This window comes from Aythya ferina, assembly GCF_964211825.1.
Source record: "Aythya ferina genome assembly, chromosome: 24".
In the NCBI taxonomy this organism is placed as follows: domain Eukaryota; kingdom Metazoa; phylum Chordata; class Aves; order Anseriformes; family Anatidae; genus Aythya; species Aythya ferina.
Genome location: NC_140322.1, coordinates 5,301,887 through 5,316,393, shown reverse-complemented (window position 1 = coordinate 5,316,393; position 14,507 = coordinate 5,301,887). Strand labels below are relative to the sequence as shown.

The following is a 14,507-nucleotide window of genomic DNA, read 5'->3' as shown; positions in this document are numbered from 1 at the left end:
ATTCTGAAAATGATGCATTAGGTGGTCTTAATGCTGCTGTCAAGGTCAAAGCGATAGGAATGCAATCTTATCCAGTAGAATGAGGTCTCGCTAAGTGCATCTTATGGGATGACACACTGCACAGGTAATAAATTAATATGTAAATTGGGGTAGTTTTAGGAGATAGAAGGGCATATTTGAGGGGTGTGATCTGAGAGCTGTTCTCTCAAGATAAGGTCATCGACAACTGTCACGGTCCTCTTCCTGACAAATCAACCTGTAACAAGAATTACCAGAGATTTGGCACTGTTAGAATACTTCCTTGCTTCAGAGTACAGTGGGTACTGAACCAAGATCCTGTCTTCCCTTTTTTTATTGCTTTTATTTCAACAGATCTAATAATTTTCACACGACTATTGAGAGAAATTGGTATTTAACTGGAGCGTGTTTTCTACCAGCCAACAATGGAATAGGTATATTGAACCATACACTTATATATAGGGATTTTCTGGAATTCTTATTTCTTTAGTAAAAAAAAAAATTAAAAAAAATGTTGCAATAATAACAACAAAACCCCACCCTTCCTCCTAAGCAAGGAACCCAGCTTCTTGCATCGCCTTTGTTCAGCTGCACAATGCGTTGTCCACAAACGGATGTCCAAACCAGCCGTGGTGATGGGATTTCAAGCTTTGTGCAATCAAAAAGCCCAAATCTCATTTGCAGGCTGTCAGTTACAAAGCCTGAATCTTTTCAAGACTACCTATAGGTGCTAACAAGTGGAGGTGGACAAACTAGTCAGTTTTTTCCTGTGGAAAAGAAATCTGACATACCTGCTTATGAAGAGCAGCTTAAGGCACCATTCCCAGGGCAGGGAACCTATTTAGGACCTCCTCCTAAATAATTTAATTTTGCTTTTGATTGTTTCTGTTTCTAGCTATGGTTAGAATCTAAAAACAAAAAGGCAAGACAAAGGTGAAAACGAGAGATTAAAGTGAAATGAGAGATTGAAGAAGCTAGGAAAGCTTTCCTTTTGATGTGAAATGGACTTTTGTCATCCGGTGGGAGGTCTCATCTTCTCACATCATTGATAAGGAATGAGCCCTGCACCATTGGGACAGATGCCTGGAAACATCTTTGTCTCTTCTATGCCTTTTCCCAGAGCTTACGTGACTATTAGAAAAAAAACAAACACCGCAGGGTCTTTTTAAGAGCTAGTTAGGACAGGTGAAACCTATAATTAATAGGTTATATATGCAGGTATAATTAATTCTACCCCTAATTTAGAGTTTTATGACATTCTAGAGCATCACAACTTCTCTACAAAACAGTGTATTATTTTATTTGTACCTTTTTCCCCAGTGCAAGTGGCAAGGTAAGGAGAGGAAAATAACTGCACTCTTGAAAAATATCAAGGACTTAACATGTTAAAATTTTGCTTAGTTGTTTTATTTTGTGTTTTCTTTTTAGAATTTTCCCTGCAATCAAGAAATCTGACTGGAAACAAAGCCTATTTCATTATTCCTTTTGTGGGCAGAAGAGTTATGTTTATTTCTCAACATTTTAGCAGGCTAATTTATTTTTGGAGAAAGTTCAGGTTGTTTCTTTATATTATTCTATAAAAGAGTGCCAGTCTTTAATCTCCTCATTTTAAAGTCTAGCACTGTGCAGCTAATACCATTGTTACATTGGAGTAGGTTTCTCTGTTATTTCCCATTGCTGCAAAAGAGCATTATAGATATGAAATTGTGCTGGGCAGGGGCAGGGAAAGAAAAGCTGGCCAGGAATATAAATTACTTTTCCTTTCATTCATATCAAGTTTGCAGTTATGCTGCCATAAAACTAGAGTAAAACCCCTCTTAGGAAAGGTTTTACACCATGGAATTAAGTGGAGTTGCTTTGTGTTCACAACCCTGAATTCAATGGAACCCGAATAGTGCTAATAAAAGCACTAAAAAGATACACATAAAAAAATAAGCAGAATCTGGCCCTTCAGATGTACCCCTCTGATGTTGAAGCCCTAAGTCACGGTTATGTGAAGCAAGCAAGGAGAGCACAGGCAGCAGTGTCCTCCTTGCTAGCAGCTGTTGCTTGAGGGCCCGTGGTGGTTACCACTGCCCTGGGCAAGGCCAGGCCTCCTCTCTGAATACATGTAATGTGGTTTTCTAATCCTCTCTCTGATGTGTCAGTAGGGCTTTCCAGGAGTGTCCTCTTCTGGGGTTTTGGAGAGCCGCTCCTGGGTGGTGGCCCCCTGAGCGCGGCAGGGTTGAGGATTCCCACACTCGCTCTTTGACTTGGCAGAGGTGGAGCTCTCTGAGCAGATGCTCCTCTGACTCATGCAGGTGTAAATAGAGATTTCCTCCAAGAAAAGCTGCGCGTTACACCTATCCACTCTGCTGGAGCTGGTGGAGTCACTGCCGATTCATACTGGGAAAATTTGGCTCTATGACCCCGACCACTGGACCACACAATCCATTCCCTTCACCTCTCCATAATTCATGTACAGTAACAGACTTGTAAGGATGATATATGTTTTCAGCAGATGTTCCCTACGCCAGCTGGATGAATAAGCATCCAAAGCATTGCACTAAGTAACCAGGGCCAGCGGAGAAAACAGGCTGGTGGGCTCATGTCTCAGGGCATTGATCTGTGCGGACAAGAAAAGCTTTTGCCCAGGGATCCTGAGGCGTTATCTGCAAAATAGATGTAAACATGTACACAGTGGCAGGAGAGACATTTCAGGGAGTTCTGAGTTCTCTCTGTTCTGAAGTCCAGTAGCCGAAAGTGGGGAGGGGAGGGGGGGAGGCAGTGGCGTAAACCCCATCTAGATATTGCACATCTGCTTTAGAGGGGGAAAAAAACTTATTTTTTTTTTTTTCAAAATGATTGTTATCCAAAATTTAAAGAGAAGTTTTCCAAATTTTTATTTTCACAGCATTTGACATGGGAAAGGAATAGACATAAATGTTGGATTGTGATGACAAATGTTGGTTAAATACAGGCCCCTTCTCAGGTCCTGGGACATGAAAAAGGCCATTCTGCCACAAACAATTCTTCTAAGACTCCTGGCCTGGATTTTGAAGACCTAAAAGAAAAACGTAACATTTTGGATAGTTACCAGGATCAAAAGAAACTCCCAGCTGAAAGGGTTTCTCTATAGCTACTATCAAACATGTAGCTGCTACCCACGTAGTACTTTTAAAATCCATGAGAACAGCAAATTAATATGTAAAAATTGTATCTTTGTGTTTCATAGAAACTTCCCATTGAGAGCTATCAGTCAGCCCTCCAAACTATATCCATATAAAATAGATGAAGTCATCAGTGAATTTAATGGAATCTCTGCTCTTTTCTCCTACTGGGCTATATAAAACTCTGCTTAGATCATTTTTCTTGGAGTGTGGAAAGGAGAGGAAAGTGGTTGCTGTGTATTTTCTTCTGTTCTTAGTCTGTGCTTCTTGAGAAGAATGGTTCAGTAATTGCTGAATGTTTTCAGCTATTTTTCTTCTTTCTCTTGATTGGATTTTTTTTTTTTTTTCTTTTTTTAAGATTTCAATCAGCTCTATAGTGCAACAGCCACACTGAGAAACTATGGCAGGAATTTCCCTTGTACATGTTAAAGATCTCTTTATCGAAACTTCTTAATTATTATACATTCCACTTACAGTGATAAAACTCCATGTGATAATTGTGGTGTGCTTTTTTTTTTTTTTTTTTTTTGAAAAAAACAAAAAAAAAAAAACAAAAAAAAACCAAAAAAAACACCACTAGATTCGATTCAATGAAGTATTTTAATTTTGTTTCTGTATCTCTTGCCCAACTGAGATGTGAATCTAAGCTGAGCTGCCTACTTAGCCTGCCTCCAAATGAAGTCTATGCAGGACCTGTCCCAGGATTCTTCACCAGATTATATTTTCTTCCATCTTCAGTTTTCTATTTTAGGTGAACACAGTAAAATGTCACGCATGAAGCTAATGACATGGTGACTGAATCCTCAAGAGCAGTCCCACAGCATTACTGACTGCTGAAAACCTTGCATATCAGAGTAATTATTTTTTTAATAAACCAGATCAAAAATTGCTCAGCTGCTGGGTTAGATAACTTCACCAGAATTAATAGTTTTGCAGGCAGCAAAGCACCTTTGTCCTCTGAAATGAGTGCAAGGATGGTCTTACTGGTGACTTGGAACCCATCAGCAGAGTCAGCGCCCTCTGCACCAGGGAGGGTGGTACCATTTCACTAAAACTTTTTTCTTGTAGGATTTTGCAGCAGGACTTTGCCAAGAGTTGAATGATGACAGATGGGTGGTGAGGACCTTCTGCCTCCATTGCAAGGAGGGCTCTTTGTGCTAACTGCAGAGCTCCAACCGCTCTATTCAAAACCAATTCAAAATCCCATTCAAAGACCTCATTAACTCAGTGGGAGCCTGGTCCAACTGAGAATTTTAAGCTTAGGTCCTTAATAAGGACAGTCACAAGGGGACAGAGACAGCAGGATATATTCCATTTGTTTCTAACCAGGATGAAATTAATCTCTATGCAGAAAATCAGCTTAAGGACTCTACCCTACTTAAATTCCTGCAAGGCCTCTGTAGTTCACTTGAGTAATCATTGATTGGATTCTTAAGAGATACAGAGAAGCTCTAGCTAATTACAGTACATCTGTGAATAACTGCATTTTTGGTCCTTAGGCAGTTCTGAATTTTGGAGAAAAAGGGGAAGAAAAATCAAACAGAAATGAAAGTATCCAAAAGTGTGGTGTCTTGCATAATAAGACTCTCAAAATCTGATCAAGTGAAACATTTTGGTTTGGTTGCAACATATTTTTTTCCATATATAGCACTGAAACATATTTTGAGGTCAATTTTCTTTTTCAACCTGAGAAGGTGAAATTTTTTATTTTGAAAATGGCAAAACAAAGTGTTCCCATTTTTTATATTATAATTTGGGGGTGGAGGTTTTTTGGAAAAAGTTCTAAGTTGCAATACATTTGTGTAGGGTACAAGCTGATCCTCATCTGATTTTTTGGCTAGAAAAGTTTGGCTTGGGCTTTCTGCACCCCTTTTCCTATGCTACTGCTGGAGATGATGCACTTGCATGAGAGGGGCTGTCTGTGTGGGGGTAGGTATAGTGGCCATGTAAGGGGAAATGGATTGTTCTCGTTTTGGCAGAAAAGACGAATGTTTTGAAATCTATGCACACAAACTGCAGCAATATTTTAAGACCAATAGTACTGGGGACAGTCACAAGAAAAGACCATTTGCAACCCTGCAAGATTGATGCTTCCTTTCAGGAATGGGTGCAAAACGCAAGATTTCTCTCTGCCACGGGAAAAAAATGCTCCTGGCCTGATCCAAAAGCACCTGAGCCACGGAACCGATCGGTGTTACCACAGTGACATCAAGAGGCCACCGCAGGGGACACAACTGCTCTGCAGAGCTTGCAGAGGGACACTGGGGGAGAGGGGCTTGCTCAGGGCCCTCTCTGTGGCCAGGGCACAGCCATTTCCCAAAGCCTGGCTCCCAGTCCTGAGCCTGCATCTGAGGCAGGCTTTCAGGGCTAAAAGCATGCAGAGCTAAATAATTGTTAAAGTCACCCAGAAGCTTTAATGTTTCATGCCCCCCTCCCCAGGCAGGGTGGTTCAAGGCCTGCTGCTGCCTGAGGGCAGCCTGCCAGGCCTGGGATGAGCTGGGCCTCTGAAACACCTTCATACAGGGCTTTCTGAGGAATACAGGGAGGTGTTGCTGCAGAACCACGCAGTAGCCACCAAATCCTTCTTTTTATTTCCTTGAAGATGAGTGTTGATAGCACTGACACCAACTGGCCAGGCCCTTCTCTGCCCGGCTTCCTGCCTAACCCACCTCACACCCCTCTCTCCATCTCCTACAGCTCTTTGCACAGAGGACCCCACCTGCACTATGCAGACACCCTCTTTAGTTGTAGCACTGCTAAATCTCTTAGCACTACAGCATAACTTGAACAATATAATTAGTATTATAATTAGCACAATTACTTTCCATATGTAGCAGTCTAAAGTGCTTAGAAATTAATCAATTAAAAGCCAGAGTGGAATGAGACCTGTTCATCCCCTTGTTGTAGAACCAGTGTTGTGATTGTGCTCCCAGGAGACTGGCTTCATGTGCCTGGGTTTTTGGGGTATGCATGGCTGTGCTACTCCATACATCCCTCCCCCATGAAGCATGGTGGCCTCTGCCCTGGGATGTGGGAGAGAGTCCTGCCTGGTACCAACCAAGTCCATGTGGCTCCTCTGCCACAGGACAGCTGAGTGTTTTGGCTGGACAGATTCCTTCTACTCACAGAAAGGTGCTCCAGGGGGACCAGATTGGGTTGAATTCTTGGTATGTAGGTGTCAGAGATAATCCCATGCCTCAACTCTCCATATGCTTGTGGGGAGGAATAATTGCTGTTTTCCTGCTGAGCAAATGCTTGGTCTTATGGCTAAACAATAAAAACAATGCCAAAGGCTAAGGATGCCACAGCTATTCCCTGAGAGATTTCTTATTCAAGAGGTAGTTTAATTTTAATCATCATGTTTATCCAAAAATATGATCTAAGGAGTCAGAATTGGTTAGTCTGTTGAAGTGATGACATTCCCAAACAGAATTGGGATCTGCAGTACATCAGCAACAGCTGCATGCACCTGCTGCCTGCCCTGCTTTTTGCAGGGCAGTTTTGGGGACAGGCCATCTATCTGGAGGACAACAACAGCTCAGCACCTGTGTCCCGGTAGCACACCACTCCTGGCCAGGGCTGTACCCTCTCTCCTGCTGACATCCTCGGTAACCTCCTCTGCTACCAGCAGGCACGGTTCCCTCCACAGCCTTTCTGCTGATTTTCGGTGGGAATTAGTCAGATATATGCAATCATCCTTTGTGCTGGAAGTGCAACCAGGTAAATTTTATTGAGATGCTAGTCTTTAACGCAGCAAGGGTTTATTTCTAACCAGGCCAACAGCAGTCTTATGGTCCCCATTTTCCTTCCTCCATACAACTTCTTGCTCAGTGTGACCAGCTGCTAAAAGCTCTCTCTTTTCCTGGGCTCAGTTGGGACTTCAGTTGACATTCACAGCTCTGAAAAGGCTTAACTCTACAGTGCAAATTGACTGTTTTCCTACATTTCTCAGCTATTGTTCTTGGCCATGGCTGTTTTGTTAAAAACATATATCAGTGTTTCTCTATCTGCTGCAAGAGAACTTGGGTGAAAAGCTTGAGAGTGGGTGAAGGAGCAGAAGCAGCCTCCATGCAGGATCCTAGGTACGTGTAAATATTTGAAAGGTCATTCAGTTATTCATACAGTATGTTCTGCCAGCTTTGTGCAGAAAACACTCACCTTTTTTGGTGTCTCCTAATAAATCTTTTGGGGGTTGCAAATGTAGCAGCAGGCAGATTTGTTCCATTTTGCAGCTAAATAATCCATTGTTTGCTTGTTTGTTTGTTTCCTGAACAAATCAGGCCCAGGGACAAAAATATCATTCATAGGAGGTAATTGCAGATGCTTACAGTGAGCAGCAAGGGCAGGTTATGAACAAACCTGGGGATGGAAAATGCAAAAAGGATGAGATTTTTATATGGTGACTAAGTTCTTGAAATATGTTGTTTTTCTGTTGTGGCAAGCAGCAAGCCACTATTTGGGCAAACCTCCTGCAGTTTGCAATGGGCAGGGTCCAGGATTGAACTGTGGAACAGGGTTCTCCTTTGCCCTCAAATAAGGTGAATTTGGCTCTGGATGTGAACTGCTCTTGTGGAGTGTGCCTGTCTCATGGACAGACCCGATCCTGGGTTGGCCTCTGTGCTGGAGGACAAGCACTCAGCAGCACCCGCAGTCCTCTGGAGTCCAATGGATGCTCACACAACCATGTGCTGATGCCGTAGGAGTCTGGGACATTTTGTTCCAGAACTTTGATACATTTCAAAGTCGTCCTGTACCCCTGCTATCCTTTCCATTTTGGAGTCTTCCTCAGTCATCCTTTCCACCATGATGTGGAGACAGCTCCAGCTGCCATTGCAGAAGGGATTCCTCTCTGCTAACAAGCCCGTTATATCTTATATCCTGTATCTTATATTGGACAGCCAAGGTGGGGTTTAGCTCCAGATTAAGGAGCAGCATTTTGGTTGTTGACTGGAGATACCTCTGCATGCTGGGTGCATGTCTGCTCTAAGGTGACCTAAATAGCTCCCACTCTCAGGCCAGATCTTCAGCAAATGTGTTGGGAATTTAGACATCCAGCACACATGGAAACGTCTAAGCTTAAGTGTCATAATCTGGAATTGAATCCCATATTTAATTTTATAAGGTTAGGTCAAGGTAGGAGGGATCTCTCCTTTAATCAATCATATAAACACCCTGGGGGTGTTTAAGGGAAGGTTGGATGTGGTACTTAGGGACATGGTTTAGTGGATGATAGTGGTGGTAGGGAGAATGGTTTAGTGGATGATAGTGGTGGTAGGGAGAAGATTGGACCAGATATCTTGGAGGACTTTTCCAACCTTTATGATTCTGTGATTGCATACGAAGAACGATTGAACAAAAATATTGGCACATCAATTTATCCTCATTGACTGATTTAGATGAAACTGCTGCCTTATTTAAAACCAAAGGATGGCATTTTTCTTGTGTAGCTTTGTAAGTAAAAGCTAACACAGCAGCTTCCTCTATCCAGCTGAATCAAAACAATAGTCTTTTACCTCTGTGAGCACTTAAACATACTCCAAGATGATTATTTTTTATGTCTGAATAAAGCAGAAGGCATGTAAAGTAATGTATAAAATATGGTAAGGTATATCTAGAGGGAGGCTGTACAGACATCTAGCATAGCAAAACTGATATAAAATATAATGAAAGAATAAAGCAGGTAACAGGCCAGATATAAATCCTGGTGCAATGAATAAAGCATGTCACATAATGGCGATAAAAAGTAGCAAATGGCAAAACACGCATCAGCATAGACATAAAGCATAATGAACTGATGGATGAAAGTCACTTTAATGGATAGATCACTCTTGTCACTCTGAATAAGCAAAATGATCATTTTGTCTTCTGAGCCCTCAGAGAGCTTCTGGCTACACAGGACTATTGGGAGGGGGTTCCAGTTTTCATATTCAGAAATTAATAATACCTGACACTTGCAAATACCTTTCGCTGAATATTATCATCAGGTCTAGAAATCTGTCAGGATGAAAACCTTCACTGCTGGGCTTAGCAGGGGGAGCTGGGAGGAAGCAGGTCAGCATGACGCACTGAGCCAGGCTGGAGTGTGCTGAAACCCAGCGATGCTGCTGCTACGAGCCCATCCATGGCCACATCCCCAGTGTTTGCACAAAGATCTGTTCCCCAAATATCCCTGATGAAACACAGTCTGCTCAGTAAGACGTAGGCAGAAAAGCACAGATGGACTGCCGTTCTCACTGTTTTTTACCTTTGTTCAAAGTGTATTTGAAAGCATTTTTTAAATCATGTTGGTGTATTTCACAAGTTGCATTGTGATTCTATCTGAATGCAAGGTTTCACCTTGTTACCACTAAAGCACTGTTGGGGGGACAGGAGGCTTTGCAGAGGGAAAGGAGGAACCCAACCACCTGCCCCTGTGGCAGGACGGCTGCAGTGGGGTTCAGCTGGATGGACTCAGGCAGAGATGTCACTAAAGTCCAGGCTGGCAAAACTCACTGAATGGGGAATATTTTAAGCTGTGAGCACCCTCCATGTTGATCCAAGGTAGGATCCCATGATGCAGAGCTGTTTGTAGCTCACAAGCAGCTGCAAATCTCACTTGTGGAGAAAGCCTGACATGCTCCCTTGGCCCCCCAGAGCCTTTACCTGCAATCTGGCAACCAGCAGCAGCCTCTCAGTGACTGCACAGCTTCTTGCTTCTCTTGTGTCCTTTGCAAGCTGCGTTTTCACAAACCTTCTTTTGCAAAAAGATCTGAAAGGGAAGTGCATTTAGTTTAATTATGAGACTCGACAAGCAGAAGCCATTTGTCAGCCACTTAACCAAACTCTCCCTTTTTCCTGGCAGCGGCAGATGCCTGAGCCCAACTGGTTTGCAACAGGAATTTGCGGTATCAAACCTAATGCCAGCCTCTGCCGGAGATTTATTGCTCTGCTGGCATGCAGCACCTCTCTCATTAAGGCTCTCACATTGTTGTTTGGCTTCTTCTAAAGTGCAAATATATTAAGCGATGCTTTGGAGCAAGCCAATTAGGAAGGACAGAAGCAACATTTCCATTGACTGGGGCCAGGCCCAGGACTAACCAGGATCAGGGCTGCATGGAAATTGGGAGACTCTTACAGGTGTTAGGGGTTTTGCACATCGGAAGCCGAGGTGCAAGCCAGCTCTGTTGTAGGCTTGTTGTCTTGCAGGGAAAAGTTTCTTAATATCTTTGTACTTTGTTTCCTCATCTAGACTGAAAACTTTATCTTTCTAACCTGACCTTCCGCTTGCAGGGTTTTCACTTCTTCAGTAATTGCCTTACATAGAGCAGTGCATGCCTGAACGTGGGTGTGAATGGGGCATAAAGATTTAGACAGGGAACGCGCAGCTGTGCTGATTCCCTTCTGAGTAACATGGGCAATTTGGTGGCTCCAGTTTATTCACAGTGGCTGTTCCACAGTCCTGTTTGGCACTGCTAGGTTAATAGTTAGATTTGATGGTCTTAAAGTCTTTTAAAACCTAAGTGATTCCATCATGCTGCTCTCAGTGAGAAGCACCACAACCCAACCTGGTCAGGTCTCCACTGCGGGAGCAAAAGAGCCCAGCACATGGCTTAGGTTCAGCTTCTCCCCGTGCTCTGTCTGAAGGAGACGTCTTGATGGGAGATGCTTGCTGTTTGCAGCAGGCTATGAATCAAGCTGGGGACCCTGAGCTGAAGCAGTGAGACCCCTCAAATGAGAGATCTTGTCTGGGATTGCTTCCAGGAAGGAGCCAGGGCCAAGGCTCCGAGAAGCACATAACACATGTCCGTAACTCTATGGAAAAACTAGGGCTGTGTTCCTCAGAGCAGACTGACTTCCTACAACGCTGATCTTTCAGCAGCAGTCTGGGTGTCTGAAGGACCTGGTATGCAGACCACTGAAAGGGGCCACTCAGGATAATGCTGGAGGCCAAGTATGCAGTGGCATTTAGGCAGTGCAGGACTATTTGAAGCCAATAGTCCAGCCTGGGCCACACTTTCTATTTGTTTTTACACGTTGTGAGCTAAGTTTGGGTATGGTATGCTCAAATACACAAGCAAGCCTCTGTCTGCCTCTAAAAGGATGGGGGAATTGCAAAGGGAAAGTACGCTTTTCAAGGAAAGTCAGGTTCAGATTATGAACCGGCTTTTCATATTAGCAGGAAATAGTTGATCCTCCTGCACCTTCGTTCAGCTGGGCCCACAAACTGGCTTTGAGGGGAGGCAACCCCCAAAGAAAATATACTTCATGTGGAGAAGGAAAAGCAAAGCCTGTTTTTGCAACTGATTTGTAAATGAAAGATGTTTAAACAGGCCAATTTTTAAAGCCAAATATTATTTTTAACTGTATCCCCCCAGAGATGCCCCAGACATTATTGTGGTTTGACATAGCGCTAGGTACCCCAGGGGTTCTGATAGATGCAGGGCTTGAAGCTTGTGGTGCCTTCAGTCCTCATCTAAGACTTTGTGCTTTCCCTGAGCATGAAAAGATTTCATTTTCATGCTCTACAGTGGGTCCTCCAGTGAATGCTGGCAGCTGGAATTTTCTTTTTTTTTGTCCAGTAGTTAGACGAAATTATTGCATCTATTCTGAAATGCACTAAAACAGCCTCATTTTTAGCTCAAAGATCACCCACCGGAATGGAGACAACCAGAAACGGTATCAGAATATTACCAGTTATTTGTCACAAGTGGCTTGGTTCAACAGGGACCCCAAAGCGACAGGATTTAGCCAAAACCTGCTCTGAGGTACACGAAAACATGCAGTCACTGTTCACCTTATATCTCCCATTCCTTCCTCTTTTCACCTGACAGTTTCCTGGAGGCTAGGAAGCAGGACCTCTGAAACACTGGAGTCTATATTCATAATGCTGCTTGGAATTAAAGCAACAAGAAAACTGTATGTCTTCGTAACATTGCCCCAGTGTGTCTGGAGGGGAAAAAAAAGCTCCTGGCAGAGATAATGTTCCAGCAACCTGTCTCTCCCCACCTCCAGAGCTGAAGTTTCTACCCTCACAGAGCTGCTTTGCTCTGCCAGGTGATGTTGATGAGGAAGGCGGATGTTGTACTCCATTAAGGGCTCTTTTTCCTAATATAAACTGCATCCTGAGTAGGGAGCTTTCTTGCTGTGTTTAAAGGAGTGTTGTAGGTGTCTGCTGCCTCAGCGCTGAACATCTCCGGAGGCCTGGAGGGATGGCAGTCACTTGGTGTTGTGCTCAGTGCAAGCTCTGCCCATGGAGAAACATCTGGGACAGAGCTGTCTCTCATGGACAGAGACAATTTTTAGGCTTGGGGACTAATATTAGGCTTTTGCACTCCTTCCGTTGCAGTAGTGACCTCAGGAAGGCAAAGTTTTTGCAGAGCCATAAATATCACAGAGGTTTGGGTCGGGGTGAGGGCTCAAAGGCAGGGGCAGACAGTGAGGCGATGTCCTGCTCAGAGCTCGTAACCCCAGGGTGGGACAAGGGGAGGCGTCAGAAATGTCTCCTGTCCTTGGCAATGTTCAGTGCAGAGCTGGACTGGAGAGCAAGGCCCTGACCCCTGGACAAGCCCTCCTCTCACTTCAAAGCATGGAAATTAAAACAACAGGCAAGACTGCAGGCACATTCAGTTTCTCAAGGCTAGTAAATATTCACCAACAGCACTGAGATCACAGGGCGTTTCCAGGAGATGTGGCTGCTCTTCTGTTTTGTTTATTAAAACAAACAAACAAAAACCTACAGCAATTGCACTTGAAGCAAATGCAGACAAACCCCTTCAGTGGTTAAAAACCTTTGCAAATATTTCCCTTCATACTTAAAGAGAGACTGAATGAAAGATATTGCTTTTAAGCAAACAGGTGATCCCATCTTGGGGGCTTCAGCCCAAACCCTTCAGCACAGTGATAATGCATGATAAAATCTTTACTTCTGTCAATAAGCAAAAGCTATCTTGAAGGAGTGTTTCCCAGCTGCTGCCATGGGTTTGCGTTCGCATATGAAGGCAAGAAGACGCAGGAGGTCTCTTGTAGCAAGACACCCAGAGCTATACTCTGTAGAAGTTACTTATTTCCCATCCTGGAAGAAAAAGAGGCAGAATCTGCAAAAGCTCATACCAGGAAGTAATGGGACCAAACATATTTCAAATTTACTCTGTATAAAAAAACGTATCTTTGAAATTCGGAGGTAGGCAGGTTTGGAGTGGATTGCAGAAATATAGCTTACAGCGATGGCACCTTTTGCCAACATTGTAATTTCAGAGTCTATAAATTTCATGTTTTCCTTGTAAAGAGTTCTCTCCTTGTAAAATGAGCAGCCTGGGAATCTGCAAGCACTGGTTACCTTCCCAGCTCCCTTCTGGCCAGCAGCGTGGCCACAAACTGGGGTATTTCTGCATTCTCACCTCCCCACCTATAGATAAGGGGTAGAGATGCCTGCCCACCTCTGCAGAGCCTGCTGAGACCAGACAAGTCGTCCAGACAAGAGGGATCTTACAGCACCCTTTGCAGGTGCTATGGTTTGTACAGGAGCCACAGTGACATTTATGGAGGTGAACAGGGATGAGATGTGAATGGAGCCAAGTGTTGGATTTTGCCAGGGTCTCCAGCGCGGCATGGAGAACCCCTGGCTGCAGGCACACCTGCAAGACCCTTGTACGAGGCCCTGCTCAATCTGTGCTCTTCTGACTCAAAAAAGAGAGGCTATGGCCCACGTGCAGGCGGTTGACCTGCTGGGAGCCAGAAAAGCAGCATATGTAGGAGTGTAAATGCAGCAGGCTCCATCCTACCTTAGTTGCAGGCTTCCAAGGCTGTCTGCAGCCCTCCTAAGAGTCCGTGACCCACCAGCCTCCCATCAGGCAGGGCTGTGCTGCTGCCCCATGGTGAAAGGGCAATGGGGAGACTTGGAGGCTGTGAGCATTTCTGTCGAAGCAGTGGGATAGCAGGGAGCACAAGTTGTCCATGGCTGGGTGAGGCTCTGGCTCTCAGCTGGTCCCAGGGAGACCTCAAGGCTGCCTTTGGCTTCCTGATGGCCACGGCGCAGGATTTGTGCTACTGTCATTGGTCTTTTGAAGAGTATGTGTCCATCTTCTTCCCCACCTCATTGTTACAATCACCAAACAGAAAAAAAAAAAAAAAAAAAAAAAAAAAAAGAGTCCTTTCCCTTTTCTTCTTCCCCCAGCTGTGCTTAGCTGTCATTTGCAAACTGTTTTCCAAAAATGCAAGGCTGAGAAGCACAGAGGAGGAAAAAAAAAAAAAAAAAAAAGCATGTGACTCCAAAACCTGGGACTTCAGTAATAAACTGTTAAGTTTGGTAAAAGTCCAAAGAAAACCATGGGAATATGCAACGGGGCCCAGCTGCACTGCCCC

The 14,507-nt window shown here is 44.0% G+C and overlaps 1 long non-coding RNA gene across 1 annotated transcript; it reads right to left on the bottom strand.

The window, feature by feature from the left end:
• Positions 1 to 2,932: 2,932 nt before the first annotated feature.
• LOC311423441 lies at positions 2,933 to 14,226 on the bottom strand. The gene is made up of 4 exons (XR_014685712.1): positions 13,928 to 14,226; positions 9,810 to 9,915; positions 7,326 to 7,526; positions 2,933 to 3,061 (listed from the first exon to the last, which is right to left on the bottom strand). It is a non-coding gene; the product is annotated as an uncharacterized lncRNA (long non-coding RNA).
• Between the last annotated feature and the right edge of the window lie 281 nt (positions 14,227 to 14,507).